Source organism: Peromyscus maniculatus, chromosome 20, assembly GCF_049852395.1.
Source record: "Peromyscus maniculatus bairdii isolate BWxNUB_F1_BW_parent chromosome 20, HU_Pman_BW_mat_3.1, whole genome shotgun sequence".
In the NCBI taxonomy this organism is placed as follows: domain Eukaryota; kingdom Metazoa; phylum Chordata; class Mammalia; order Rodentia; family Cricetidae; genus Peromyscus; species Peromyscus maniculatus.
The window spans coordinates 52,013,404-52,021,335 of record NC_134871.1 but is presented as its reverse complement, the minus strand read 5'-3'; the positions used below and the strand labels follow the sequence as shown (position 1 = coordinate 52,021,335).

At 42.8% G+C, this 7,932-nt stretch overlaps 1 non-coding gene across 1 annotated transcript; it reads left to right on the top strand.

Moving 5' to 3' along the window:
* The first annotated feature begins 1,935 nt into the window (after positions 1 to 1,935).
* Positions 1,936 to 2,058, top strand: LOC121824537 (small nucleolar RNA SNORA28). The gene has a single exon (XR_006066477.1). It is a non-coding gene; the product is annotated as a small nucleolar RNA SNORA28 (small nucleolar RNA).
* The last annotated feature ends 5,874 nt before the right edge of the window (positions 2,059 to 7,932 follow it).

Here is a 7,932-nt window from a genome sequence, read left to right as displayed (position 1 = left end):
TAGCTTTTGAAAGCTATTATTATAAACTATATAGGAAAATCAGGAAACATAGGTTAGTGTTTGGTCATTTATAACAATCAAAATTGTAGTTATGTTAGGTATACTTTCAGATCATATAGAGATATATGTCAGTTAGACAGATAGTCTTCAAACCTTTCAAAGATTCACAGAATACGGAATTTAAAATGTTTTGTTATTGTAGTACTTTTCATGATAATGAGACACATCTGCTTCTGGTATCACCAATTTAATTCAGAGATGATGAGCATTGAAGAAACTCCTTATGGAGTTTGCTTCCAATATGGCAAGACTAGCCATTTGGGCAAGAAGCTGCTCTTGCCTGGACTGCTTGACAGTATGTTGCATAAACTGGACGTGCAGGACCCACAGGAAAGTGACTGCTAAACTTTGCTAAAACAAGGTGGGATGGTCCTTCAGGGTTCTTGCTTCATGGAAAAAAACTGCCAGACATTTACCAGGAGACAGAGGAAAATGGCTAACAAACTTTGCCAATATAGGCAGAGTCTTTCAAATTTCCTGCTTCATTGAAATGTCTGCCAGACACTATGGTCCTGTAGGCTGAAGATGGATGCCCTTACATTGCAGAGGAACTTTGAGTGACTGTCCGGGCAATCAGATGTATCTCTCATTTCTAGAGGTTTTGGAAGTTGTTTGCAATGCACTTTTTGTTTACTTAAATAATATTATATCCTTTGGGGCCTTTGATGGAGTTGAAGTTATATAGTTATAGTTGCAGTTTTACTTAGATATGATAGAAAGTAAATTAGGTATAAAATTTTGGATGTACTAAGGTAGGATAGACTAAGGAATATTTTATATCGAGGACTATGGGGGTCCAGCCCCTCGATAGTCCCCTCCCAGGGTCCGCGGAAGACTCTATCAACCAGCAGAGAATCTGTTCTTTAGGGTCGGTAAATCAGTCTACGCACGCAGAGTTCTTTGGTCCATTCACTTTTATTCCTCTGGCATAACATCCTTTATACACAGCTTCAGTTCTGTTCTCATGTCTAGCTCCTTTCTTGCCTGATTTCTCTCTATATTTATCTACTGTCCCCTCTAGGTTCTATCTTAATTCCTTCATCTAGTTCTGTCCCTTCTAGGTTCTCATCTATCTAGTTCTTTCTCCCATCAGCTTCTCTCCCATCTCCTTCTCTCTCATCTGGCTCTTTCTCATCTTGTTCTTCCCCATCTGGCTCTTTCTCATCTTCCATCTCGTTCCTCTAGTCCTCTCTTTTAGCTCTTCAATCTAGTTCTTCCCCATCTCAGCTCGCTCCTCTCAAGTTCTTACCCATCTCGTTCTTCCATTCTCTTCTCTCTTCTTCCTAGTGCCCTGGAAGTCCCGGTATATAAAAAGGAGGGTCCGAGCTAAATTGTGTAAAGCTATTACTTAACGTCCACCTCTCCTAGGCGGTGTCTCCTTGTGGAATTTACCGTAAGTCAGGAGACTTGCATGTGGGCTGTTATCATTGTTAGTCCACCTGGGACTAACAATGGGTGCCCACCTGGGTGGTGTTTCCTGTAGTCCTTGAAAGTGGCTAAGGGAGATAATCTGATTCCAGAGAAAGCCTTTCCCTGAGGCTGTTCTCCAAATTACCTGGAATGTGTATGTCCAGAGAGTGCTCAGTCTACACTGTTAGTCCTTCTTAGGGAAAAGTCAATTGGGAAAGCTATGAAGGCACACATGATTTTCATAACAGAAGACAGCTGATATATAACAAGCCAAGTAACACCAAAAACTCCTTGGGATTTGGCTTCCTCTGGAGGAATTCCATGATCCCTCCAGGTAGTGACTTTGCCATAACCAGCTGAGTTCTTATGATATATTCCTGCGGCCCACAACAATTTTATTTAAATTTACCAGAAACAAAAGAATTGGAATTAAGTACATTGTGAATATAATCTTTACTTGATGGCAAGCAACACTCTGGCAGATGAACAAACTATCTGACACAACTTGAGCTTGCTATAGCGAGAAAGTCTAACCTATTCTGGTCTTCTCTTCCTCATGAGACAAGCTGTTATATAGGCTCAAATAATATTTAAGAAACAAAGAATTATAATTATGTAATGGTGGCAACAGCCAATGGTGGTGTGTGGAGAAGAAACCATATTTTAAGCAAGTCATGAATGGAGTTAGTTGTATAATGGTCATGTTTCATGTGAAGGTTTGTTTTCTCTGGAACTTTGCTGTGCTTTGGCCATGATGGCAGGTTTCCAGCTCCCATTCTGGACTTACCTGTATTTGATTTGAGGACAAGTCTAATAGTCCAGTTGAGGATAGGTGCCACCTAGTTAAAATTGAGCCTTTTTGCTTTTTTTTTTTTTTAAATAGCATTAGTCACATCTGCCTCTCACTAAACTATGGTCCTAGAGACCCAGGGACTCAGCATTTTCAACTTGATACTACATACAAATTTGAGAGAATATTTTTCTGGTGCTAAAACAGGTCACCCTTATACTTGTGCTTATCTAGTCCAGAACTTTTCAAAAATTTTGTCTTGATAATAGTAACTTTTCAATATCTTATATACATTTTCACACACACACACACACACACACACACACACACACACACACATGCACTTGTATACATACACATATACTTATGCATATATTTACACACATTAATAATAATGGAATCAATTTAAAGGCTACTAAAGGGAAGAAACTTCCCGTGCACTCTGTGACTATCATAGATGTTGAATGGGATCCCAGTGCTCCTGCACATCATCGAGTATCTTGGCAAAGACTTCCCAGAGCACAATGTACTTATGGGTTCACAAGATAATCTGTTGCCCGAGCATAGAATGACCCAGGATCTTGCCCAACCATCCTGAGACCTGACTGATGCCTTCCTGGCAGAGGTGGAGAAGCTGAGAGTTGTAGGTTGTAGTGCTGGGTAAGGACAGGCAGGACAGAGTCTGTGTGTCACATAGTAACCCAGGATCTGGACTTCTGGAGACAGTGGAAGGTTATTGTGGGCTTCTACCCATGATCCTCTCAGCCCATCCTCTCTACCTGGCCCAGGCCAAGGGAAATCCTGAAATTGTTTCAATGATGAGAACCTGCACATGGTGGTGGCTGACCTGTTCACTGTAGGGAAGGGGAGCACCTCCACCACAATGGGCCTGGGCCCTGCTGCTCATGGTCCTCAATCTGGAAGTGCAGTGTGAGTCTGGCTGGGGCTCAGGGGAAGGAGAGGTAAAGGCATGTTCTCTGAGATGACTTGAGACACTTATGGCTCCCAGCAGTAGCTTGACCCAAGATCCAGCAAGAATGATGGCCACCCTACTCAAATGAATCCAGCCCTTATATCAGAGGTAGGAGAGGATCATGGGAGAGTCTTCCGGGTCTTCTTCACTGAGGAGCTGTGTCCCAGCAGACCACATCGAATAGAATGTTGATGATGTCAGAGGGCAGGTGTGGCATCCAGAGATGGCAGACCAGGTCAGCCTGCCATTCACCATGATGTCATTCATGAGGTGAAGTGTCACAGAGCAGAGCCCCAGATGCATGTGCCAGGCAAAGTGCTCTACCAATGAGTTAGATACCCGCTGTTTTTCTTTTTCTCTTTCTCTTCCTTCCTTCTTTTCTTCCTTCCATCCTTTCTTTCTTTCCTTTTCCTTTTCCTTTTTTTCTTTTCCTTTTTTTGACTGAGTCTTGCCTGAGCTTCATTCCCACTTGGTGGAGATACAAACGATGCCTTTCCCACCATATGCAAGTTGTGCAGTCGCAGACTTATTGGTCACTTTGCAGACAGTCACTTTGTAGAGTGTTGCGGTAACGCCCGCGTCACCGCTAACCGTTCACCACGTCTGAGCGAAGGGCTGCGGATTAAAAAATAGAGACAAGAGACAGCGAGTCATTCGTACATTTGGATGTCGAATGCCGTTTATTGAAAGAGGGGAGAAACCTTAAATACGTACAGGCTTACAGCACAAATGGAGGAACCCCCGGAGGGCAGAAGTTCGCTGTCAATGGTCTACATTCCAGACTCAATGTTTGACCATCTAGCATCTAAGTAGTTAACGCCCAGAATACAGGATACACAACAAGGAACTTCCCTTAAGCATTCAGAAGGGTGGATACCGGCAGGGAATCCGAATAGGGAGGAATTCTGATCAAGGTCAAGCAAGCAAGGCCGCAGCCACTCCCAGTCGGGGGCCAGGGCCCATGGCGCCCACAGTTCCCCCCTTTTTATTAAATGAGCTTCTGACTTAGGTTGCGTGGGACCAGCAGACCACCTTACCCGTCATAGAGACACTTGCCCAGGCCACACAAGTGCTCTGTCTTAGGTTGGTGGCAGCCGCCCAAGCATTACCCGTCTCTGAATACTCATTATCATACAGACTCAACCATGTGAGCTGTAGAGTGACTGTTGCCAAAGATCTCAAAGTGGCACTGGGCTTGCAATCTGTGTGACACAGAAAAGACCAACAGAAGTCCGAACCCACCCATAGCCAGGAGGCTAAAGGCAATTGAACCACTCCCTTCTAAAACGAGCCTTGCTGTAAATAGGAGTCCTTGTAAGGTGGTATCCCATAAGCAAATGGAACTTGAGTTTTAATAATTTTTTACAACTTACAAAGCCAATTATAATGTATAAAAGTGGAATTAAATTTGTCATGCCCAATAAGAAGAAAGATTAACTAACTGTAGTAGCTACTTTTGCTGCCAGGGTCTCCATTGTGCTAGCTGTAGTAACCAATTATGAAATAGCAATCCCAGAAACAATAGCAGCAGTGACCACCACTGCTAAAACAGCAACAACGGCAACAGCGATGTCAGAGTCTCTTCTGGAGCGTGTGAGCATCATCTGTGTCTAGCTGCCACGGTCCACTGGCATGGACACGGCTCCAGGAACACGAACCACCAAGGCCCATTTTTCTTGATCCCAGCACTACTTAGGCTGGCAGGTCTGCAAGAGAACAACTGAGAAACAAAGAAAACAGAAAACAAAAACAGCAAACAAGGAGCAGAACTAATGGCCTCAATAATGGCCACATTCAGGCTCACAAATTTTGAGGTATCTTCAAAAAGGCTAGATGAATTTCAGGAGGCAAATAAATGTTGCACAGAGCCATTCCTGAAAAGTAGGTACTGCACCAGCTTGAGGGGGGTTGCAAAATGCGAAAAAGGCTTAGCTGGCATGCTACTGTTTACAACTGAAGTTCATTGACCTTCAGAGTTATCCTTAATCTCTAAGGTGTGATACATTCTCAATGTTTTTTGAAAAAAGTTACCATACATTACCTTCTGAGGAATCCAACCACATGGCTACAGTTCCTAGGCTTAGAATAATGTTTGTCAAGGCTGGCCGTATTGGGCTCTCAATCCCCATCGGCATCAGAAGGGGAGAGCTTTTTACGAAGGCCCAATAGGTCTCTGCCATGTTGGGATTCAGCAGCAGCCACAGGGCGCACACAGCGTTCAGGAACCCAGAGAGGAACTTCATTGTCCTGTGGAAAGACACAAACAGATCCCCGGGCCCACACCAACACCGAATCGGGTCCCCTCCAAGTGCCAGTAGAAAGATCTTTCCATTGCACCAGAGGATGATTTGCAACAGGAGCCCTCCAGTGCTTATCTGCAGCGGATACTCCAGCAGAATCCACCGATAAAAAGTTTAAAATATATAAAACAAGGGAAAGAATAGAATGTGGAGAGGAGAGATGAGCCCCTAACTCCCCCCTTTTTACTTTAGTAATATAAGTTTTTAAGGTACGATGGCAGCGTTCTACTATAGCCTGCCCTTGAGGATTATAAGGAATACCAGTCTTATTAACAATAGAAAAATCTTGGCAGAATTTTGAAAATCCCGTACTACTATAGGCGGGACCATTATCAGTTTTTATGCATTTTGGCACTCCCATGTAAGCAAAAGCATGAAAACAATGATTTTTTACATCCTTAACATTTTCCCCTGAATGGACAGAAGCAAAAATTAGAGAAGAATATGTATCAATAGACACATGGACATATTGTAATTTTCCAAAGGAAGGCACGTGTGTGACGTCCATCTGTCACACATGATTAGGTAAAAGTCCTCGAGGATTGACTCCCAAATGAGGAACAGGTAAAAATTCCACACAAATAGGGCATGATTTAACTATCTGGATGGCTTGTTCCCGGGTTATGCCTGTATGATAACGGAGAGATCCAGCATTAAGATGATAACGCTGATGCAACTGAGTAGCCTTATCAAAGGCAGAACAGACTAATGTGACAGCCATACGAGTAATGGCGTCAGCCCTCTGATTACCTTCACTTAGAGGTCCAGGCAATTGAGTATGAGCTCTAATATGGCCCACATAAAGGTTATGTGAGCGAGACCATATAAGTCCTTGCACTTGCAATAAGTATTCATGAATGGAAGAAATGGATGGTATGTAGGCTGTTGTTTCCAAAGGCATAATGGCATGTGCCACATATTGACTATCAGTATAAATATTTACACTCTCATCAGAAAACATCTGTAAAGCAAGCAACAGCACCTGTACCTCTGCCACCTGGGCAGAAGTGCCCTGGACTTTTATTCTCTTTACTATGTTACCAGAAACCACCACAGCAAAACCACGTGAAGTGCCATCAGTAAATACCACACGGGCCTGAGGAATAGGAGTCATTTGTACTATCTTGGGAAATATAACAGGATGCAATTTAAAAAATTGACACACATCATTGGAGGGGTAGTGAGTATCAAACTGACCCTGCATGGAGCATGTCAATATGGCCCAATCATTATCATTAGCTTGCAACCATGCTACTTGAGACTGGGTGTATGGGGTCACCACAATATCTGGCTCTTTACCAAAAGTTTGAACACTGATCTTGATTCCTTTCTTATAAATTTCAAGTAACACATTAGCACAAATAGCCAATTATTAACAATGTGGACCAAACAATTTACCTGTATTTTATTTACTGGAAAATTAATTTTGTAACCTCTTTATCAGGAAGAGATTATTATTTATGGATTATTTTAGCAACATTATTTAATAAGCTAACAACCCAATTCATTTCAGGTGTTATATTTTTTATAGAATTAAACCAAGAATTTCTAGAAAGCAACTTAAATTGCAGAGCCAAATTTTCAGTAATGATCAACAGACAAGACCATACCTAATATATAGTTTAAAATTATGAATTTTGTTCCTTTAGTTTATCAACCATGAAAATCCAAACATTCATCCAAACATGTATCAAGACAATCAAGAGAACAGAACATCCTTTATTCAAAGAGCATTGACTTAGCATTCAATGTCCTGACCGAAACCATTTTTCACCAGAAGTTAGGCAGGGTTTAAACTTTTAGTGCTAGTCCCTTTCCAGCCCCAGCTCGCTGGCTCTGCCCAGTGCTCAGGCTCTATCGCCAGCGCCTGCCTGGGCCGCACTCTATCACGGCCCTGCCTCCCACCGGCGCGTACCTGTCCGCCCGCTGCTTCGGGCTATCTCCTGTACGCCTTTGTCCGCCACAGCTGCTGGGCGCGCCCCGCACACACAAATTCACATTTAAACTTCCTACTCCCATGAAGGGAATACCTAATAACGAGTTATTCCCACCATAAGGGAAAACAGAAAAACATTTCCCACAAAGGGATCCCAAATATTGAATTATTCCCAATCTGAGGGAAAAAATAAAAAAACATTTGAAACAAAATTAAGCACACAGACAGCAAAACTTTAAGCTCTGGGCTCGCTTGCTGTTCAGCCAGCAACAATGAGGCCTACCTGTCGATTTTTTGTAATTCAGATGCTGCCGCTCTGCACTGGCGGGAAGAAAAAGCTCAGAGTTTCAGCTATCCTGAAAACTCTACAACTGGAAAAAGTCTTTACATTCTCCATTACCACTGGAAGAGGCTTCTCTCTTTTGTTCATCCTTCCTCTACAGGGCCCAAATCTTTAGGCCTA